Source organism: Triturus cristatus, chromosome 12, assembly GCF_964204655.1.
Source record: "Triturus cristatus chromosome 12, aTriCri1.1, whole genome shotgun sequence".
Classification (NCBI taxonomy): domain Eukaryota; kingdom Metazoa; phylum Chordata; class Amphibia; order Caudata; family Salamandridae; genus Triturus; species Triturus cristatus.
Window position 1 is genome coordinate 290,066,137 of NC_140595.1, and position 24,197 is coordinate 290,090,333.

The 24,197-nt window shown below is 45.0% G+C and overlaps 1 protein-coding gene across 2 annotated transcripts in view; it reads left to right on the plus strand.

The window, feature by feature from the left end:
- The window catches only part of DRC7 (dynein regulatory complex subunit 7), a 203,212-nt gene that overhangs the window by 71,702 nt on the left and 107,313 nt on the right, over positions 1-24,197 (plus strand). The gene's annotated exons all lie outside the window — the stretch shown is intronic.

The following is a 24,197-nucleotide window of genomic DNA, read 5'->3' on the forward strand; positions in this document are numbered from 1 at the left end:
ATCAGGCCAATTGAGTCCCGTACTTGCTTGAACCTTTGCTAATTTCAACTTCAAAGTTCCATTGTAACATTCTACTAAACCCGCTGATTGTGGATGATTCGCCGCGTGGAACTTTTGCTTGATTCCAAGACCTACACAAACTTTCTGCATGACTTGGCCAACAAATTCGCTCCCATTGTCACTCCAGACAATGCGCGGCAAACCAAACCTGGGGAAGAACTCTTTTAGTAGGATTTTAGCTGTAGATAAAGCTGTATTATCTTTCAAAGGGTATGCTTCTATCCACCTCGAAAAGGCACATACTACCACCAGAACATATTTGAGGTTGTTGCATCGATCCATATGAATGTAATCGATTTGCAACACCTCAAATGGGTATGTCGGAGGAGCAAAGTGACCTGCTGGAGTTGGGGTTCCCTTTCCTGGATTGTACATTAGGCAAACAATACAGTGCTTTACTACATTGTCTGCACATTTTGGGATATTTTCATTTTGCCACACTGGAGCCAGAAGTTTACAAATGCCTTTTGCACTTAAGTGAGCTGGACCATGAGCCATAGTAACCACTGGAAGTACATAAGCATCTGGTAACAGCCAACGTTGATGTTCGGATAATTCTACCCAACAACCCATCTCACCCAACATTACCGTACTTTCTTTCCACTTACTCAACTCCCTTTCTGAAGCCTCTTTCTGAATCGCTTTCACGCTTTCCACTGTATTCTCACACATTCCTCTCTCTCTGACCCAATTCGCAGGACCTGCCACATACATTCGACTCGTTGAATCTCTCGCTGTTTTCTTTGCTATTTCATCAGCAAATGCATTTCCTCGTCCAACATCATCCGTAATCTTCTTGTGTGCACTACACTTCACTATCGCTATTTGGATGGGTAAAGCAAGTGACTCAAGGAGATCAGTCACTAACTGACCATGCTGTATTTTGGTGCCATGTGAAGTTAGGAATCCCCTTTCCTTCCAGAGATGCCCAAAACTGAACGCTACACCAAAAGCATATTGGCTGTCAGTGTACACGTTCACTCTTTTCCCTTTCGATAATACACAAGCTCTCGTCTGTGCTATCAACTCTGCTGCTTGCGCTGAATTGTGTCTAATGCGTGCAGTTTCCACAATCGTATGTAAGGTAGTTACAGCATAGGCTGAAACCCTATCTCCATTAGGCATTTTGAAACAAGAACCATCTACCCATAGAATCCCATCCGGATTCTCTAGCGGTGTGTCTCTCAGGTCAATTCTTCCTTTTGTCTCTTCCTCAGTACGGAAGAAACAATCATGCTGATCCTCAACACTCTCCTCATTTGGAAGGGGCAACAAAGTAGCTGGATTCAGGGTATTACATCGTTTGATGTGTACGTGACTAGCCAAAAGCGTCAGCTCGTAACCAGTTAAACGTGCACTCGTAAGATGCTGTGTTTTTGTTCTGTTTAGCAAAGTATCCACTGCATGTGGCACCATGACAATGAGAGTGTTATCCAACACCATTCCAGCAGACTGTCGGATAGAAATTGCTGCTGCTGTTGTTGCTTTGAGACAACTGGGCAATGCTTTAGCTACGGGATCTAATGTAGCCGAAAAATAGGCACATGGCCGCTGTCTGTCTCCAAATTGCTGTGTCAAGACTGACAAGGCACAACCTTCTCTCTCGTGAACATACAGCGTAAAAGGCTTAGTGTAATCTGGGGTACCTAGTACAGGAGCAGAACAGAGAGCAGTGCGTAAATCAGTGAAACTCCTTTGGCACTCATCAGTCCAAGGAAGGGGCTGAGGCGTATCTTTTAAAGTGAGTGCCAACATAGGTTTGGCGATCAAAGAGAAGTTAGGGATCCACTGTCTACAATAAGAAGTAATACCCAGAAAGGCACGTACTTCCCTTTGTGTGGATGGTACAGACATTCGTGCAATCGCCTGAATTCGTTCTGGTGTCAACCGTCGTCCCTCCTTTGATAGGAGATGACCCAAGTAGGTAACCTCTTGACAAACATATTGTAGTTTGGAAGCTGAAACCTTGTGATTCAGTTTAAACAAGTGGCGTAACAGTGCAACAGTGACATCTTTGCAGATTTCTTTTGTATCGGCGGCGACTAACAAGTCGTCCATGTATTGAATAAGAGCAGCACCAATCGGCAAGTAAAAAGTATCAAGATGACATTTTAAAGCTTGGCTATAAATGAAGGGACTTTCACAATAGCCTTGGGGTGCGCGCTTAAATCGGAAGCTTTGGCCTCCAAGAGAGAAACCAAAAATGTCCCTACTCTCTTCTGCAATGGGAATACTGAAGAAGGCATTCTTTAGATCGATAACAGAAAACCAAGTCGCTGTGGAAGGTATCATTGTCAACAAAGCAGTGATATCTGGAACAACAGGAAATTGTGGAATCACAATTTAGTTTACTTCTCGCAGATCAATTACAAAACGGTACACAGGAGGCTGAGAAGGATCAGTACGTTTAAGAACAGGAAGAATAGGACTATTGCATGTGTTACCTCTTGTTTCTTCAACCACATCCTTCCGAATTAAGTCATGAATGATTTCCAAAAGCGCTTTTTCACCTTCAGCAGAAATTCTATATTGTGGGATACGTGGTAGTTCAACATTGGGCTTGAGAGTGACAACATAAGGCAGAATCTCAAGACAACCCACATCGTTCGGACCCGTGGCCCAAAGTGCTGTTGGAAGAGAAAGAAACTCAGGAGGAAACTGATCTTTGGACAAATACATTGGGGAGATCAACTTCTGACCTAGAGTGAGATGTACGCCAGAAGGAGAACAATATATTGTAGCATGCATTCTTTTCAATAGGTCTAGACCCAACAGATTCTCACCGCAACCATTCGTCAACAGAAGTGGAGCTTCCAAATCATAAGGACCAACTGAAATAGGCAAAGGGCAAGAAACCGGATTGCGAACAGGGGCGCCAGAGAATCCTACAGAAACATTTGTTAAGCCAGACAAAGGTGCCCCAGGGAGTTTAGAATGAATGATAGAACTTCTCATTGCTCCAGTATCTAGAAGAAATGGCTCTGATACACCCATTGTAGTGACGTTAACATAAGGACCATTTTGATCTTATGGGGTTTTGGCACAACTCCCTTACTTTGTCCATGGCTGTCCTAGTTGGCATGAAGGCTCTCATTCTCGCCTTCAACATAATGGTCTTCATTGTAATACTGTGTAGATCTCACATTTTGCTGATCAAAGTAGTTCATGGAATTGGGAGAAGGAAGGGCACATTGTTCTTGAGTTAACACACCTCGACCTCTACCTCTGTTTGCTGACTGGAGGCCAGCACGACCTCGTGGAGCAGATAACGCTCCATTGCGCTGCAATAAAACCGGACCTTGCTCTCTACAATAGGCACATTGATTAGGACCTAACAAAGGTCGTGGATTGTATGACTCAGGTTTTTGATACAACCTCTGAAACTGCGGTGGCTGCTGAATCTGAGGCTGAACATAACGTGGCGGATAGGCTTGCTGCAAGAGAACCTTCGTTTTTAAATCTTTCGTCTTTTTCTCTTGCTTTTCTTTTTCTTCTTTATCCCTATTCTCATAATATTGTGCAGTAGCCAATATTTGAGCAGAAGAAGAAACAGCCCATGAACTTTCTGAATCTTTTAATTTGTGTGACAGCTCAGGAAGCAAATTGAATACAAATTTGTCCACGAATAATCGCTGTCCACCCTCGGTAGCCATGTCCTGACCACTGTGGTCGATAAATGTCTCCTCAAAACGAGTAAAGAAGTCAGAGACACTTTCATCTTTCATTTGTTTGCATGCTGCCAGTTTATCCCAATTAACTCTCAGTGCAGGCATCATAGTTTTCATTAACGTGATGATTCTACCAGGAAGTTCCGAGATCAAAGCGTCAGGCTTTGCGCCACCCACTTGGTTTCTATCTGTATTAGCTATAACATCCCAAGTAGCTCCTAGTTCTTGTGCGTGGTCCTCTCTACGAATTTTAGCCCATATTGTCTGTGGGACTACATTACCCATCAACATATCAATATCTGCTAGATTCATAATGCAAGCCTCGATTGTCTGCGATAATTCTTTGTAATAACCTGCAGGGTTCTTACGAGGATCTGGTAGAGTCTGTTTAGGAGCCAAAACTTCAGACCTCTTCCAAGGGACATGTACCCATATACATTGAAAATGAGCAGGAATAGGCGCATTACCACCTACTCCCGCAACTGCCTCCTTCCAAACTGGAGGAACCTCTCTCATAGGGTAATTTTTCGACGTCAGTTTAACCGACGGATCGGAATCAAGAAAAATCTGAGAAAACAATAAGGATCTATAAGAGATAAGTGTCCTTACAGCTTCCTCAACTTTGGAACCTACAATGAGTCCTTTTTCAAAATCAGCTTGAACATTTAACAGATCTTGTGAGATCGGACTCGAACTCACATCTTCCCATTCTTTAATGAGAATGTCGCACATTACATTAAAAACATATCTCTGCGTAGGCGCATTCCATTGCAAAAAGGTAGGCATAATATCAAGCACACTATATTGTGGACCCTTCTTGATCCATCTTCGTGCAAGAGAGTCTAGCTTCTCTCGTTCCTCAAAATCTGGGAACTGACTACGAGATTGTCTTCGAGCAAAAGTCGGAGACACATTAAAAACTCCAAAGAAAGGAGATAGAATACTAGTGACAGAATCTGTGAGACGTTTACGCACAGACGGTGAATTAGACATCAGAACTGGAGACAGAGTATTAGGAGAACTGACAGGAGAAGAACTGGAAATTGCAGGAGGAGCAGAAGGCAAAGGAGAGCTAAGATCAGGAGATGAAGGCAAAGAAGTTGAGACTAATGGTAAAACCGGCAAGGGCGGTAATACTGGAGGAGGCAAATGCTGAAGAGCCGGAACCGGCGGAGGTACCACTGGCAGCTGAGCAGGCTGTAACAGCTGAGGTACATTGGCATTTTGCGCATAGGTTGGAGGCAACCTTAATAAATGAGACATTAGGGGATCTTCTTCTATATCTTTCTTATTATCAGAAGGAGAAACAGGCAACACCGGATAGCATTTATCTATCGCCATACGATGTTGTCTTTCCGAAATTTCAGTCGCATTGTCAATTTCATCATTTTTGAACTGTTGGGCAGCCTGTATAATTGTCATACCCTGTGCTTTCCTATCTCGTTTTGCTTGTTTAATTTCTTTCTGTTTGGCTTCCTTACACCAAAGGCGGAAAGAGTCAAACATTGCCGGCCGGGCTTTTCTTTTGAACAAAACTGCTTCCAAATTGTCTAGCACATCAGCATCAAAACTACAGTTTTCTGGCCATTTGAGAACACCATCTTTCTTCGTGTATCGAGTCCATGTCTCGTTAAAGGCAATGGGGCCGATACCATGTTTCGAATAGAGCTCATATGTGGGAGTTCCAACCGAAGGAATCGGACAAGAGTCCTCAAGTCGGGAATCCCTATTACAACCAAGACAACAAATTCTTCCAAACTTAGTCAGACCAGGCATCTCGAGATGTCTCCGGACTGTTCACAAACTTCAAGGGAGTAAAACTCAGTTTACGCAGCACAAATGCACTTACCCTCGGCTTTAGCCTTTGCAAAAGCTAAATCTAAGAAACCTAAGGACATCAAATAAAGAACCAAATTGTGGGCGCGACCCACGAAAATACTTAACTAAGGACGTCTTCTTCCACCAACAGAGGCCCGTCTATCATCTCGCCTTACCATACATCATCAAAGGAATGGGCCAAAGCAGGGCGGCAGTCAGGGCAGCGGTCGTCAGCAGCCGTCAGGAAGGAGTAACCGCGCTGCAAAAGACCTTCGGACCACTTTTGACATACAGGGGTCGCTTAGTGTGGCTCGCGAACCCTCCGGAATTTTCTTGCGGGGTTCCTCACGACCTTCGAGCAGAACCGGTACCACTGAAGCCGCCCGACGTTGGGCGCCAATTGAAGAACCAGAACCTTTTGGACCTGACGGCGCAGGGTACGCCCTCTGTCTCCGGAGTTCACCTGCTTCGCTACACAGAGACAAGGGACACTCTGTCGGCGTTAGAAGATTGGATTTATTTAGCTGCAGCTAGTACAGTTATCCTAGAAGATCACAAAGTAGGTTCTAAGGAGACTGCCACTTCACTCTGTGGCGCATCAGATTAAATATTATACAATACACAATTATTAACGAGATACGCTCCCAAAGCATATAAGAAAAGAGCCAATAGGGAAAGTTGGAAAACAAAGCGGAACCAATAGGAAAGGTTCGAAAACAGAAATATCAGATGACTCGAAGAGACTTCTCCTCTAACTGTGTTTGTCACCCCACCCTCAAACTAATTCATTAACAGATTATAACTAACTTGCAGGTGGTGAGATACGTTTGTGTGTATTGGAGGACAGTCGTGACATGAGAGAATGCTAGCAGGAGACAGTGAAGGCCAGTCGATAAGATATGATCAGGAAAGAATAGTGTGAGCCAACAGGTAGTTGAAACAGGGATTAGGAAGGCCAGACAGGGATTAGTGTACTCGGCTAGTTCTAACACCAGCTTTGCAAATAAAGGCCGAGGACGTATTTTGACACCAGGCTACAGAAAAAGCAGAATAGACTTCGTTCGCCGTGCTGCCTGAGTAATGGCAACGCAAAATGGCGGCGGGTCACAAAATGGCGGGTCGATTCGATCGTGATCGAAAATCGAAGTTCCTCAGTATAGGATATAGAGGTGCTCCAGTCCTGCATTTAGTGATTAAGATATTATGTGAGTCTCCCAACAACAGCTCAAAATCTGCCCAATAGGAGGGGGAAGCCTTATAGGTAGCCGAAGAAGTGAATCTTATATCAGACCACTGGTATTAGTGGTGGTTCCTTTGGCGATCTCAAAGTCATTTATGATTGAAGTGACATTGTCCTTGAAGTGGGCCAGACATTGGTTGCAAAAGTCTTACATATGAAGGCTTTTTATGTGGGCTTACATTTTAATAGTCAGTTTAGCAACATTTCTGGATACATCTTGTGAATGTTTTTTGATACCACAATTATTGTTACATTGTATGGTTGTTAGGCTTTAAATATAACACACTTTTAACTAGTGTAATTATATAAGTAGATCTTAACAGTGTCACAGTATTTGAATCTCCATAGAAGTTCCACCTTCTTTTTCAATTTTTGTTTTTAAGATGTTGAGTTCTTTATTGAGCCATGATCCTACCTTGGAAAACGAAATACAGGACTAAACTGTCCAATACTGCATTAAAAAAATTGCAGTACATAGTGTGGTCTTTAATGCCTGAGTCCTCTGAAAGCTCATTTTTAGAGGTTTCATCCTGGGCCTCACCTAATGTAGTAGGACAAGCTCACAGCACATGAGGAATGCTTGTATTGGACGCTTGTCAAATGAGAGAAAGACGAGAATAATGTGGTCATATTTTCTGTTTACGGAGAATTTGCTGGCAGCCATGTTGTAAACTGTTAAACTGTGCCAACCTGCTCCTTTGACAGACTTGTTAATAGGGGACATCCATAAAGATTCAGATCCAGGGCACAAGTGTCTTTAGTTCAGTTTAATCTTATCTTTCAGAAATGTAATTTCCAGAAACAATTTTAATGGTATTGATCCAACAAGCTTAGCCAATACATACCGTATTCCAAGACTATAAAGAACGACAAAATGTAATGTAAGAGAACAACACTATCAACAACAGAAATACAATGAAAAGCACATTTCTTACAGAATGTAATTGTTAGTAAAGAAGAGATAGTTTTCCCTATATCATCATAGGTCACTAAAAGAAATGTAGCTGCTCATTAAAAATCATAAAAAGTTGAAGTACAAAACCTGAAGTAAATTGTAAAAGTATATGAGGAAACACTGAGGAAGGGTCTATTTCCTATGATCAAATTCCTCACAATTTACTGTGATTAATGACAGACAAATAATAAATTTGAGTTAAAAGTAACCCAAAAAGAATTGTACCTTTTCAGGTACAAAAGTTTAGAATTGTTAGTTAAAGTTTAAGAGGCCCAGTAACACATGGGTACAATCTCAAATTAATTGTCTGTAAAGGCATAAAGAACAGTGTAGCAATAATTTCCTTCATAATATAAAAAGGGTGCTCACTGTGATAATTTCTTTATGGGTATTATATTAGCTAAAAATGAATAACGGCACCAATATGGTAATTTTTCTCATATAATAAAAACAGTGAACCAAATGGTGAAAACGGCACCTGTTTATATAGAACCCACCACCTTAGAATGACAGTTTGTTGACAATCTGAAGCTCTCATATCTATAGTAGTTTCCATTCACTAGACGAAACACCTAATGAAACAATGATGTTTATTGGTGAAACATTTGTTGGGAGGGATTGTTGGATACAATGCCATTGAACACATTTTGGAAATTAATTTTCAGAAGCTAACATTAAACTTGACTGCATACATTTGTGCCCTGGATTGGGGCCTTTATTAACTGTTTAGGTAACTATTGAGGAGATGACCATTATTTTCCATGGGCTTTTGTAAGAACAGGTTATAAACTCTCCTTTTTTTTGCTTGTTGAGGATATATCAATTGCACAGGCCTTGTAACTACTAGAGCTTGTAGCACCAATCAATTATCTGACTCTGAGATGCAATGTGTTGTGCTCAGTTGTCTTCCATTACACAGAGTGATTTTGCATTGGATGCTACAACTAGTACCAGGTGCATGGCCATGAGAGCCAATATACAGTCTGCTTCAGAATTTAATTTGATGGTGATGAAGAAACGAGTAAGAATACCATTTTCACGATTAGGTAAGAGTTCATTCGAAGACATCCAGGGGCATCATTTCAACAGAATGGCGGGCCGCGGTGTTATGCCATAATTGGTAACGAAGCGCTCCGACATTCTGAAAGCGCAGGGATGCACCATATTTACAATACTACGGCGCTACCCTGCATTCCCCCTAGTGCTGGTGCTAAATTTAGTTGCCTTGCGCCACCGCAGGCACTCTTGCACCATAGTGCAAGGGGGCCTGCGTTTCAGGGAATGATTGTTCATGTGCCATTAGTGAATGTTCATGTGCAGGAAGGGACACCTTCCTGCACATAAACAATCACTAATGGTGAATTTTAACTTCTATGTGTGCTGCAGAATGCAGCACATATAAAAGTTGCAACTCGTCATTATCTAATGACTGTTCATGTGCAGGAAAGGACACCTTCCTGCACAAGAACGATCACTGATGGCGATTTGCTCTTTCTATGTGTGCTGCATTCTGCAGCACACATAGAAAAAGCAAAAACAGAAAGAAATTAATCAGTTCTCCTCATTGCGCCAGTTTAAGACCAGGTTTTCCACGTTCTGGTGTCGATAACCTCTTGTAAATATGCCCCCAGTTCTTTAATTCCTCCAAGCTTGTGTAGCTCTTCTGCTGAGAACTTGTGGCACAGTTGAATGCTGTCCAATTATTTGTGTAGGATTAGGTCAAAGCCTTCTAAATCTCTGAGGTCTCCATGTAAACATTGAAGAAGAGTTAGTTCTGATGATACATGATGTATTGCCGAGTCCTCCAGTTTTCCTATGTGCCTCCAGTTATGTAGAAAGTAGCTTAACCAAATGAGTACATTCTATATCCATGGGCTTTTAACAATATTGACCAGGGAGTTGGATTTCAAAGAGAGAGGTAGAAGAAGTATTCCTCTTACCCATCCATAATCTGCCAGGCATCATCTAGGACTTGTTCAGTTACAGTTTCAGAGGAAGATTGTTGTCTGAGGTTTGATTGGTAGTCTTCTAACAAGTTGTTTTCTGTAATGTGTCATCTGGGACTTGTACGGTGATAGTTTCAAGCATATAGCCTGGTCTGATGTCTGATAGGTATCCCCCTGACAAATCTTCGGTGATGGGTTGGTCCACCTATGTAGCTCCGCCTCTCTCTAATGTCTCTCTCAGGAAAAAGATGCCAGTGATTGAACTGAAGTTCAATATATCTTCTGGGCCTTCTTTTTATTTCTTCAGCAGAGTGGTAAACTAGCAGGGGCTGCTTTAAATGTGCCATGTTGCAAACAGGAATTCCCCATTTTGAGCAAGTAGGACCCTAAATTGTGTATTGTCTCTAGTATCAAGATGTCTGAAATGGGTCTCAACCAAGGTAGTTTTAATAATACTTGCTGCTTTCTGTAGCGACAATGCCGGCTAAAGTTATTCAGTGCCAATGCTGTGTGTGAATTGTACAATTTACTGTCAGAGGGTCCTGACGAATATATTTATTCAAAGTTGCAAATCTGAGGTACTGTGAAATAACACTGCTGCATCCCACTCCTAAGTCTCCTGACTATACACCACTGGTGACGTTGCACAATTACAACACCATACAATTTACCATTTTTGTACTGCAGGACAGTTTGCAGTTTACCATCAGCAAACACCTCAAAACACTAATGCTGTGCCATGCATCTTCAGTAAACTATCAATATATACCCTAATGAACCAGCAGGTTGGAAATGCAAGGGACCTAGCCTGGATTGCAAGAAAGACAATGTGGATCTTGTGAGGCACCTTCTCTTTTTCTCTCTGTAATCTGAACCATCCATTTGTAAAAAATAAAATTGCAATTCATAACAAGTGAAGCAACATATCTGCCCTGAAAGATACAATAACAACCAAACACAGGTCGTAACAAGCAAAAGCAAAAACTCTGGTGGAAGGGAAAGAGGAGGAAAGAGCAATAAAACTTAAAATGTTATGTTATGTTTACTTGTAGAGTGCACATATCACCCAGGTGGGCATCCTTACACTTTAAAGAAGGGGGCTTTCCCTAGCTGGGGCTATTGGAAGAGCCACATTGTAAGTTTCTTCCAGAATTCTAGAACTGAGTTGGCAGCTGTAATGTGAAGGGGATGTTTGTTCTAGGCTTTGGGAGATGGATATGAGAAGGCGCAGCCGCCTGCTCTGGCTATTCATATGTGAGTGAGGAAGGCAAGAAGAAGACTTCCAGTTTGAAGTTGTCTGAGGGTGTGAAAGCTGATGCAGCTTTTCAGGAAAGTGGGACCTAGGGTGTGCTGTGCTTTGTATGTATGTGTTTGTGTGTGTGAGTAGTTTGAACAGTGCACAGTTGTGGCTGGGGAGCTAGTGGAGGGCATTAAGGTGAGTGAATATGTGTGTACAGGTGGGAGTTTGAGTGTAAGTATGGCCACGGTGCTCTGGATGGTGTGGAGTCTCTTGGTGAGAAGGGTGGAGATTCCGATGTAGATTGCATTCCCATTGTGTAGCTTGCTGATGATTAGGGCTAGGGTGATTGGTCGATGAGTGTTGAGAGGCAGCCATCTGAAGATTTTCCTGAGGATCATAAAGGTTGCGAAAGCTGGAGGAGGATATCAAGTTGACCCGGCTGGAGATTCAAATTTGGCTGTCGATCACAATCCCCAGGTTCTTGGCTTGGCTGGATGGAGTGGGTGTTTGTCCCAGTTCAAATGGTAAATAGGATGTAGTATCTATTCTAAACTGCACTACCTCCATCTTATTGGGGTTGAGCTTCAGGCAGTTGCATTTTTTTCAGAGGTTGTCTTCCAATATATAGTTCAGAAATTTCGCTTCAGTGCTGAGGGTGTCCTTTAAGTGGGAGAGAATGAGCTCTGTGTCAGCATATGAGATGATGTTGAGACCATGGCTGTGGACGATATTGGTGAGCGGGGCCATATAGCCATTGAAGAGCATATGGCTGAGAGATGATCCCTGAGGGAAGCTGCAGATCAAATTGGAAGGTTTTCGAGGTATAGAGGGCTAGGTTGACCTTCTGTGTGCAGCCTATGTGGAGGGACCTAAACCACTGAAGTGATGTTCCATGGATCCCCACCCCATGAAGGCATTGGATGAGGATTGAATGGGAGAAGGTGTCAAAAGACGCAGAGAGGTCCAGGATGATGATGACCATGGTGTTGCCTTGTTCTATGTTGAGATGGATGCTGTGGTTAGGTCTGAAACCCGCTTGTCATGGGTTTGGGAAGAGATTGTTGTTGAGGTTGTCCGCTAGTCACTTGTTATACAGGACTTTTGCTGGGTAGGGTAGCAGGGAGATGGGCCTGTAGTTTGCTGGTGTGGTTGGATCTGCTGTAGGTTTTTTCAATAGTGGCAGCATGGTTGTGTGTTTCAGGATGTCCGGGAAGGAAGGTGTGGTGAGGGAGCTGTTGTTTGGGGTGAGAGCAGTGCAAAAAGGCTTCAGTCCTTTGAAGAGGCAATGTGCTGGCAAGGGTCCATGGAGCTCCTGAGAGGGTGGAGTGAATGGTGGCGTCAATTTTCGTGGTGGTGATGGTAGGCCAACAAGTTAGGGCAGTTTCTGGTGCGTTCTCATAGTTGTGATGGAGGGTAGCCAGAGTGGAGGGGGTCCCTTGGGGTGTGAAGTTGTTGTACGTTGTGCTCAAATTATTGCATAATTAAAGAGCAAGGGGATGACAAGTGTGATGCTGTCAGTGGGGGAGTTGAATTCCTTCTCTACGGAGAAGATTTCCTTTAAGTTATTAGCGCTGTTGTTGATCCGTTTGGTCAAGGCTGAGCATTTGGTGGCTCTGAGTTGCTGGTGGTGGTGACAGAGAGCTGATTTGTTGGTATTTTTATCAATGTCATCCTGGGTGAGTCTTCTATGGCACTCCAGCTTCCTGCAGTGATGTTTTGAGCACGGTAGGTCTGCAGTGTGCCAGCTTGCTTGAGGTCTGGTTCTAGAGGTTGTCATGGTTTTGAGTGGGCCGAGACGTCCACGCAGGAGGTGATCCGGTTGTTGAACTGATTAGGTGAGGTTAGCTTGGAGCATTGGCTGGTGGTTTAGTAGTTATGTGTCATGATTGCCGAGAACGACGATCCTCCGCTGTAGACGAATCACCTGCAGCGTCTGGCTATCGCGCATGCGCGATGGCGACAGGCCAGTAGAAAAGCCTGTCATCCGGAAGGCTCGGGGCTTCGCGTTCTAGTGTTTGCCCCAGGCTGTTCCGTGGACTTCCTGTTCCTGTTTCCTGTTTCTTGTTTGCTCCTATTGCGCGGGCGCTTCGGCGTCCGTTTTTGGAGCCTTGAACTTCCTTGCTTCGCCGTCTTCCTTGCGGGAGGTCGGAAGTACGTTCCGTTATTCGGACGTATGACTGAGAGGCTTCTCTCAGCTAGCAGAGCTCTGTCTTATATTTTTGCGGTACCGCAGTTCTCTTTTTTGCCCTGTCCCTCCTTCCGGATTAGCTGGTCTCATCTCTTCCTGTTTGGGATCTGGGTACACGGGGATCAGAGCGCTCCGCCCACTTTGCCGGATTTGGTCCCGCGGGCCGGCCGGGTGTCTCTGCCCTGTCTCCCTCCAACCCCGAAGCCAGCTGTGGTCCTACCAGTGATCCCTGAGGTAGGCTTACCTCCAGCGCATGCCGGATTCACCCCTCCTTCTTCACGTGCGCTTCTCCTGCTGTCTTGTCCAGAATCCACCAGAAAACGTCTCTCCAGGTGCCTTGTGAGACTCCTTCAACTTTGCTGACCTCCGGATTCTCCGAGTAAGATAAGTGGGAAGGGGACTTTGGGATTCCTCAGACTTTCTGTTGGTGAACTAGTATATGGATTTCCCTTTTATGTTGTAGGGTCGAACTGCATCCACTCCAACCTCTTCCGTTCTCCTGTGCAACCCTATAGATAGCGGAAGGCCTCTAGCCGTAAGGTACTCAGATAGGAAAGACTACACGAGGGGTGGGGGTCTTAGGGTCCTCATAGGATGGTAAAGACACTTATATTGTTCTTTTTACCATCTACAGACCACTGTTTCACGAACATAACCACAGTTCCATAGACACAGCAGAAGGAAGAAGACCGCAGCTCCTGTGTTTCCCCTTTATCCTTGTTTTGTTTCCCCTCTTTCCGCCACCACCTCTGTGCTCTAGGGCTTGATAGAGGCAGTAGGTTGGGGTGGAAGGTTGGGACTTTCTCTACATTGGGACTTGGTGTTGCATGACGCCCCTGCGGAACTTCGACCGGGTAAGATTATTACAGAACGCGAAGCCCACGTGGTGTGTTCTGCCCGGGCGTCATGGAGCAACAACACGTAACATTGGCGGATCTCGCCAACATGATTGGGAATCTTCAGGCAGAGACCCAGGCGTTGGCACTGCGAGTGAATTCTATACAGAGGGAGAGGCAGGGGGAAGGCTGTGTTAGTGAATCCGCTCCCATCATACAGGTTCATACTCCTCCGTCTATCCCTCTCGCCCCACCTGAGAGGTTTACGGGCGATTCCTCCAAATTTGCCACGTTCATCAGCCAGTGCCAACTGCATTTCACTTGCAAAGCTCCCTGTTTTCCCACAGATCAGGCTAAAGTAGCTTTTGTGATATCGTACCTAGGGGGGTCTGCTGCAAATTGGGCAATTCCATTAATAGAAAGAGATGACCCTCTTTTACAGAACTATAGGGCTTTCAAGGACGAATTTAGAAAGTTATTTGATAAACATACATATACTCTCACGGCAGATACGGATTTGCTCTCCTTAAAACAAGGGACCAATGAGATAGCCACCTATATTACTTCCTTTCAGAGGTTAGTTGTTGAGGCAGACTGGCCCGAGGAGAAACGTGGTACATTGTTCTATAGGGGTCTGAGGGACGAGATCAAAGACGCCTTGTCTCACATAGTGGACCTTCCCCGTTCCTGTAAGGACCTCATTGATCTTGTAGTGCAGATTTATCATCGCCTGCAGGAACGTAAGAAGGAGAGAGGTAAAACAGAGGTTCGGGTGGTAACGATAAGGGAGAAAAAGCCTGAATTCTCCTCTACAGGAGAGGAAGCAGAACCGATGCAGATCGGTATTGTGAGAGGACCTTTGACCCCGGACGAGAGACGCCGAAGGCGAGAAAATCGGCTATGTTTATATTGCGGCAAGGCGGGACATTTTTTGAGGTCCTGTCCCACCAAGCCAGTGCCAGGCAAGAAGTCGGAAAACTAGGAAGCCCGGAGACCTGTGAGACAAGGACTTCGGGTACGTCTGGACTAAGTGTCTCTTCTTCCGACCCTAAAACATCTTCTTCTGGTCATTTTTTTGTCCCAGCTGATTTGGTCTGGAAACAAGGACAGGCTGAAACTCAAATCATGCTGGATTCTGGGGCTTCGGGGAACTTTATGGATATAACATGGGCTCAGGAACACCGCATTCAGCCCCAGGACAAGGGGTATGGAGAGACGGTTACCACTATAGATGGGAGTGTGTTAAAGTCAGGGCCCATAACACAGAAGACTGAATCCATCAGGGTTCTCCTAGAAACCGATCATGTTGAGCAGGTGGAATTCGATCTCATTCAGTCGCCACAGTTTCCTGTTCTCTTAGGCCTACCCTGGTTAAGGAAACATAATCCCCTCATAGATTGGCATAAGGCCACTTTACAGTTTAGACCGGAATGCTGCTAGGCACACACCCTGGCTGTCAGTCAAAACCAAGAGAGTATGAGTACCGAGAACAAAGAAGTGTTGCCTGAGGTTTATCAAGACTTAAGCACTATTTTTGACCCCAAGGAGGCCACTTCCTTACCACCTCACAGACCCTTTGATTGTCGTATAGACCTTCAAGCAGGAGCCAAGATACCGTTCAGTCGTGTTTATTCCTTGACGGAGAAGGAGAACCTTTATTTACGGGAATATTTAGATAACATGCTTTCCTTAGGGTTCATCCGTCCCTCCAAATCACCGGCCTCTTCTTCTCTGTTCTTTATCCCTAAACGGGAAGGGGGTCTACGCTGTTGCATTGACTATAGGGCCTTAAATAAAATAACCATCAAGAACAGATACCCTCTTCCACTCATCTCCGCCCTCCTAGACAGAGTAAAAGACGCCCGTGTATTCACGAAATTGGACTTGCGGGGGGCATATCATTTAGTACGGGTAGCAGAGGGGGATGAGTGGAAGACGGCTTTCTGTACCAAGTATGGACTTTTTGAATACTTGGTAATGCCCTTTGGGCTTTGTAATGCGCCCTCTGCATTCCAATTCTTTATAAATGAGGTGCTAAAGGACCTGTTGGATGTTTGTGTAATCGCCTATATCGACGATTTGTTGATCTTTTCACAGTCCGTACAAGAACACATCCCACATGTAAGACAGGTTCTACAGCGCTTGCAGGACAATCAACTGTACTGCAAGTTGGAAAAATGTACGTTTCATGTGCAATCAGTTCCCTTTTTGGGGTTTATAATCTCTCCCAAGGGGTTGCGAATGGATCCACAAAAGGTGGAGGCCATTTCAAGGTGGCCGGCTCCTCAAAAGATCAAAGACATTCAACGATTCATCGGTTTTGCCAATTTTTATCGGCGCTTTATCGACGGCTTTTCAGGATTAGTGGCCCCTATTAAGCGACTGCTCAGAAAAGGGGTCCCGTTCGTCTGGTCAACCGAAGCCGATAAAGCGTTCCAAACCCTAAAGGAGGCTTTCACCCAAGACCCAGTACTGCAACACCCAGACCCGAGTTATCCTTTTGTGTTGGAGGCTGATGCGTCACAAGTCGCGGTAGGTGGGGTACTATCACAAGCAGATAGACACTCAGGAGAATTGCATCCAGTAGCCTTTTTTTCACACAAATTAAACCCTGCAGAAGTGAACTATGCGGTGGGAGACAAAGAGTTGTTAGCCATTAAGAAAGCCTTTGAAGAATGGCGACAATACCTGCTGGGAACCAAACATACGGTGACTGTGTATACAGATCATCGTAATTTGCAATTCTTACGATCAGCTAAGGCCCTCTCCATGAGACAGCTCCGCTGGGCACAGTTCTTTAGTGAGTATGACTTCACTATACAGTACCGGGCGGGTAGGAAGAACGGCAAGGCGGATGCCATGTCTCGCTTAGGGTTTGAGATACAAGAAGAGAAGGAGGAACCTCCCCTTATCATCCCGCCAGACAAGATCATAGGAGTATTATCCGAGAAAGGAATTCCTTTTAGAAGTCGTGAGGGAACAGCAAGGTACCGAGGGGCAGGAACTGATTAAGACCACAGATTATGAGAATAGAGAGGGGGTCATATATGTACAGGGAGGGATAGTCTTACCTACACCCGCCTTACAAGGACAAGCTTTAGAGTGGTGTCATTCCCATCCTTTGGCCGGTCATTCCGGAATTAAGAAGACCATGGACAATGTGCGACGCCGCTTTTGGTGGTCTACCCTGGGCAAGGATACTGAGCAATACGTTAAGACTTGTCATGTATGTGCTCAAAGCAAGGTGTCGCGTCAAAACCCCTCAGGGTTGCTCCAACCCTTACCCACTCCTCCTCTCCCTTGGCACACGGTGTTGTTAGACTTCATAGTAGAACTCCCCCCTACTACCAAGGGCCATAACACTTTGTTGGTGGTGGTGGATTTGTTTACGAAAATGGCACACTTCATCCCCCTAAAGGGATTACCCACTGCAGCGGAACTAGCCACTGTTTTCTTACAGCATGTGATCAGGTTACACGGATTCCCCTCTGTGGTAATTTCAGATAGGGGTGCCCAGTTTGTTTCTCGATTTTGGCGACAGCTATGCTCCTTACTACAGATTGATGTGAGACTGTCCTCTAGCCATCATCCGCAGACAGACGGGCAGACCGAAAGGGTCAACCAGTGTTTTGAGCAGTACGTGCGAAGTCAGTCTTTACACTCACGCAGCGATTGGGATAAAATGGTATGGGTGGCGGAGTTCGCATATAATAACAGCCAACATGCATCCACGAAATACACTCCTTTTTTTTGTTCGTATGGTTATCATCCAAAGGCTTTTCTCTCTCCTAGTGTAGCTTCTTGTAACGCACCCGCAGTTAGTGAATTCATTCAAGAGATCCACCGTGTACATCAGCTGACACAGACAAACTTAGAACAAGCAAAGGCAACTTACAAGAAAGGAGCAGATCGACATAGACAGTTAGAACCAGAATATAAGGAGGGCGATGAGGTGTGGTTGTCCACCAGATACATTCCATTGAAGGGGTCTTGTAAATTTAAACCTAAGTTCCTTGGACCATACCCGATCTCTAGAGTCATCAATCCTGTGGTAATGGAACTAACACTCCCTGAAACCATCAAGGCACACCCTGTTTTTCATGTATCCCTCCTAAAACCTGTGGAACCCGGTACTCGTCTGCCTGCTCGCCCTCCTCCGGTGTTGGTAGACGGAGGAGAAGAATACGAAGTGGAGTCCATTGTTGACTCCCGACGGAGTAGACGCCGTCTACAATACTTGAATTCACCCTCCGCCTGGGACGACTCCTGGTGGCCTCCCGCCCTGGGCACCGCACCCAAACCGACAGACCATGCACGCAACCTGGGCTTCATCCTGGACTCCTCCCTCTCCATGACCAGGCAAGTCAACGCCGTCTCCTCGGCGTGCTTCAACATCCTACGCATGCTACGGAAGATCTTCTGGTGGATCCCCACCGAGACCAGGAAGACCGTCACCCAGGCCCTCGTCACCAGCCGACTGGACTACGGCAACGCCCTCTACGCCGGTACCACCGCCAAGCTCCAGAAGAGACTCCAGCGGATCCAGAACGCCTCAGCCAGACTCATCCTCGACATCCCACGAACCAGCCACATCTCCGGACATCTGAGAGACCTGCACTGGCTCCCCGTCAACAAAAGAATCACCTTCCGCCTCCTCACCCACGCACACAAAGCCCTACACGACCAAGGCCCGAGCTACCTCAACAGCCGAGTCAACTTCCACGCTCCCAAACGCCACCTCCGATCAGCCTACCTCGCCCTCGCCACCGTCCCCCGCATCCGAAGAGCAACTACAGGAGGAAGGTCCTTCTCCTACATGGCCGCCAAGAACTGGAACTCCCTCCCGACCGACCTGCGCCTGACCCAAGACCACCTCTCCTTCAGGAAGAAGCTGAAGACATGGCTGTTCGAGCAGTAGCGGCACCCCCCCACCCCCAGCGCCTTGAGACCCTACGGGTATGTAGTGCGCTCTATAAATGTCATTGATTGATTGATTGATACACTGGAAGGGGTATGGCATTGAAGATCGCACCTGGGAACCTGCCAGTCAAGTGCATGCTCCTCGCTTGATACGATTGTTCCACAGAAGACATCCTCACAAACCCAAACCCGTGGGGGGTGCGTTGGGGGGGGTGTACTGTCATGATTGCCGAGAACGACGATCCTCCGCTGTAGACGAATCACCTGCAGCGTCTGGCTATCGCGCATGCGCGATGGCGACAGGCCAGTAGAAAAGCCTGTCATCCGGAAGGCTCGGGGCTTCGCGTTCTAGTGTTTGCCCCAGGCTGTTCCGTGGACTTCCTGTTCCTGTTTCCTGTTTCTTGTTTGCTCCTATTGCGCGGGCGCTTCGGCGTCCGTTTTTGGAGCCTTGAACTTCCTTGCTTCGCCGTCTTCCTTGCGGGAGGTCGGAAGTACGTTCCGTTATTCGGACGTATGACTGAGAGGCTTCTCTCAGCTAGCAGAGCTCTGTCTTATATTTTTGCGGTACCGCAGTTCTCTTTTTTGCCCTGTCCCTCCTTCCGGATTAGCTGGTCTCATCTCTTCCTGTTTGGGATCTGGGTACACGGGGATCAGAGCGCTCCGCCCACTTTGCCGGATTTGGTCCCGCGGGCCGGCCGGGTGTCTCTGCCCTGTCTCCCTCCAACCCCGAAGCCAGCTGTGGTCCTACCAGTGATCCCTGAGGTAGGCTTACCTCCAGCGCATGCCGGATTCACCCCTCCTTCTTCACGTGCGCTTCTCCTGCTGTCTTGTCCAGAATCCACCAGAAAACGTCTCTCCAGGTGCCTTGTGAGACTCCTTCAACTTTGCTGACCTCCGGATTCTCCGAGTAAGATAAGTGGGAAGGGGACTTTGGGATTCCTCAGACTTTCTGTTGGTGAACTAGTATATGGATTTCCCTTTTATGTTGTAGGGTCGAACTGCATCCACTCCAGTATTGAAGAGGGAATTACGATTAGCCTTTGCCTTTGCCTGACCTCTTCCGTTCTCCTGTGCAACCCTATAGATAGCGGAAGGCCTCTAGCCATAAGGTACTCAGATAGGAAAGACTACACGAGGGGTGGGGGTCTTAGGGTCCTCATAGGATGGTAAAGACACTTATATTGTTCTTTTTACCATCTACAGACCACTGTTTCACGAACATAACCACAGTTCCATAGACACAGCAGAAGGAAGAAGACCGCAGCTCCTGTGTTTCCCCTTTATCCTTGTTTTGTTTCCCCTCTTTCCGCCACCACCTCTGTGCTCTAGGGCTTGATAGAGGCAGTAGGTTGGGGTGGAAGGTTGGGACTTTCTCTACATTGGGACTTGGTGTTGCATGACGCCCCTGCGGAACTTCGACCGGGTAAGATTATTACATTATGTCATTCATTCAAATTGTGTTCAGTGGTTTCAGTTGGTGTGGTACTTAGCTGGTGGTTGAGGTGAAGGTTGAAACCGATGAGGGAGTGATCGGTCAACGGGTGGGCTTGTCCATATTATGTCAGAAAAGTTGGTGAAAATAGAGTCTAGCAGATGACATACTGAGTGTGAGTGGGGTCCTTCACAAGTTGGGTGAGTCCAAGTGTGTTCAGAGTTTTTAGGAGGTTGGTGGTGTTTGGGTTTGTGTAGTCTTTGAGGTGGACATTGAGGTTTCCGAGGAGAAGGATGAAGGATGAAGGAGCTGGAGCTGAACACGAGTGTGGTGACAGTGTTGCTGAAGTCAACTCTTTCCCCAGGTGGCTAATAAAGCAAGGCTTCTCCCAGAGTGCTGTTGCTGGAGAGGGTGAGTTTGAATTCCAGGTGCTCCAGTTGTTCGCAGGAGTTGGCTGAAGCATGAGAGCATCGGATACAATCCTTATTGATGATTGTGAGTACTCCTTCCGGTTTGCTGGTTCTGTACTATTGTGATCTTGTAGCCTGGTGATATGGCTTTCACAGTTTCCGGAGCTCAGGTTGGTTTCAGCCAGGCTTCGGCGAAGAAGAGTAGGTCCAGGAAGAGGTTGTACAGGAAGACCCAGATTTCAGTGCAGTGTTTGATGAGCAAGCCCAGAAAATCAAAAACTAAGCCGTCTCCAATCCAAACTTCAGATTAATACAACATACAGTTTCAATAGGACAAGGCAGCGTCCTTGTAACAAAAAAGTCCCCAGAATGTAGTCTTTGCCCCTGAGAATGTCTGAGCCTAACAAGTGTACATTTGCAGGATGCAAAAGAGAAGCCTGAAAATTCTTAGAAAAAAGTTCCTTTTGAGAACCTGCAGTTCCTCTCTCCTTTTCTGGGTTGCTGCTTTTACTCCATGCGGATGATGCCACGCTTTTGTCAGACCACGAAAGACCTGCAACATCTAGACTCTTGAAATGTAACTTACATGGAATTGCTGGGTTTGACAAACACTTTGCAAAAAATCAAGGTTATTGAATTGGCCACCCTACTCCAAATTTAAACCAATTCATATTAACCATCATATGCTTGTGAGCGTGGATTCCTTTCCATACCCTGGGGTTATTTTTGATAAACTTCCCATTTGTCAGCCTTTGTCCAGCAAAGTTAGCTGAAATAATGGGGGATATTCTCTTTCTTATCTGTGCTAAAAGTCTGTAAAGCAAAAACTGTGGCAGAAGTAACCTATGGAGCAACCTTATGTCAAAGTACAAAAATTACAGCCCCTGGAGTACAGATTTTTGAAGAGAATTTGGTGCCTATCATCAGAAATCTCAACATTTTCCTGCCAGAATGCAACTGATTTGCTACACCTATGTAATAATATCAAATGAGGGACTGTGTTGCTTTTGCTGTCAATTTTGTCTAACCCATATGCTCTTCTAATGTGGGAGCTTATAACAGACATAGTAAAGTCATCTAATACCTTTGCAATTCCCTGGCTCAAATACAGAATAGACCCCACAATACTAGTAGGGTTTGCATGTCGGTGGTGCCCCCTCACGATATCCTGAAAGGGCAATGAGCTAGCTACTGTAAGATCAGTCATTAGTTATTACAGAGAAGGAACCTGTTGAACCACCCAAGTCCAATTTCAGGTCCTACATCATGACTGAATGTTGTTTTGGGATGGACCCATACCTGGAAATGGTTGGAAGACCATCTGAGTGAGTTTTACTAACATGTTTCAAGGTAGATGTGGCAATAGGATGGTTGAGTATCCCTAGAACAAAAGGCCTGGGTTCTCCAGATTCTCCAGCTCTGTCCTCAAAACAATCATCATGCCATTCTGTTTTTGAAGGCTTCATGCTGTTAACAGTCACAATATTTTGCACCCATCCCTGATGAATGAAGGTATGTGCAAATGTAGGCCAGCTTCTGTTCATTTGCTAACGCTATTGAACTTTTTGTATGCTATGCTGTCTCAAAATGTTTTGTGGCAGCAGCTCAGTTGAAATGTTAGGATAACCTTTGTGTCGATTAGTTGCATGAAAAGCGAGATACCTTTTGTCTTTTGGCTTAGTTCAGGTAGTAACCTTTAATAATGTGCAATTAACTGTGTGACTAATATATGGATATACTGTCGGTCATGCCTGACTGCTCATCACTTGGTATATTTTATTGTGTTTTATGTATTTTTAAAATCATGTAGTTTTAATGCTGTGTTTGTATAGTTTAATGAATTAAACTATGTTGCTTTCAAGTCTTTCATACAGAATTCTCACATCAGGAATGAATATTGTTGTACTCCGCAAACTCTAGGGGACTAGCTATCAGTGTTCAATTCAGAGGTTTCAAAAGTACTCAAATAGCAAGAGGTGCAGTCACTAGATTGTGTAATGGCTGGATTATGAGACAGGCTGGTCATATGGGGCAAGATCTATCCAATTCAGTTGACTGAAAAACCTGCACAGGGTTGGCTACCTTGATAAGATCTCCAGACACCCAACATGTCATCGAGAGAATTGTCACAGGTTCATGCTGTACACACCAGGGCCAACATGATACTGACAGGTGGGGTAATATTTCACTCAGTGATGATAATGTGGCATTTAGACATGCAAGAGTCAAAATATCCACTGAGAGGTTGAGAGCAGAGGCGTATACACACTTTGCCTTTAGCAAAAGGGCACAGGAGTAGATAATGGATTTTTTTAGGGCTTCACATTTGATTAATGTGAGAAATCGTCAAAGAGGTCATCAGAGGGACGAATATAAAATCAAATGCTTGACAGTGAAGCTGTAACAAAGGAAATGCTAGATCAGTCAGTGAAACACCAGACAGCGGTCAAAGTTTTAGGGAAATTTTCGCAAGCTTCTAGAAAACTAGGATATAAGTTGAGGGCAACAAGCTTTGTAGAGTCAAACTGAGGATGGTAAATAAGGAGGGAACTAATAGAGAGATCCCATTAAATAGAAGTCCAGACAGAGTCATGGTAGTTAGTCAGGTGAACATAAATGCCATGCCTCTGCATTCATAGCTACCACTAACCAAGATTTAACAAATTCCTTCTTATTTGATAACAGGGAAGCATTACGTTTCAAGGACAAAATTATTCCACAATACAGAAGGAATAGGTTATCAAGAAATGGAAGTCAGTAACCATCCTGTGCAATTACTGTCCTAAAGAGAATGCATGTACACAGGCCCTCTAAAGTTCAAAGATCATAAGAATAAATAGAAATAAAGGCATTTCTCTTGAGATACACACGGAGAAGCGGATTGGGCCACATGTGAAGAATGAGAAGAGGTTCATCCTCTTGGGAGGGAAACAAGAATGGGAAGGGACAGGTAAAGAGTTCAGCTAGTACACAAAGAGTTGTAAAGGCGGGGATGGTGAGGATCAGGAGTGGCAGGGGTGCCTCATTAAAATAAACCTAGAATTCCTAAAGTAACTATACTTTGGTTGTTCGCATAAGGATTATATAAGAATCAATTATAAATATAAGATTATACAAAATGTCTGCCTTTTCATTTTTATTATTTGTTTTCAAAATAACGACTTTTGGAGTTTGAAATTGGTAAACACAAAGTTATTGGAAACAAAAATAGCCATATTAGATTAGAGGAATTCCTAATGAGTGACTGATGGCAGACAATCCCACTACCAAGCCTCATAGATACCCAGAATTGGAGTAAGGTATTTTTAAAAGATATCTAGAGTATTCCCTTTCTGTCCACAGTCATACTTTTGAACTTTGAAATTGTTTGCGGAGTTTTCTGGTATGCATGATTACTGTACCGTATAGACTGATTGTGTGGTTACTGCACAACACCATGTTCGTAGTGCATAAGGCTCTCCCTTGTCTCCCAGTCCTTTAAAAT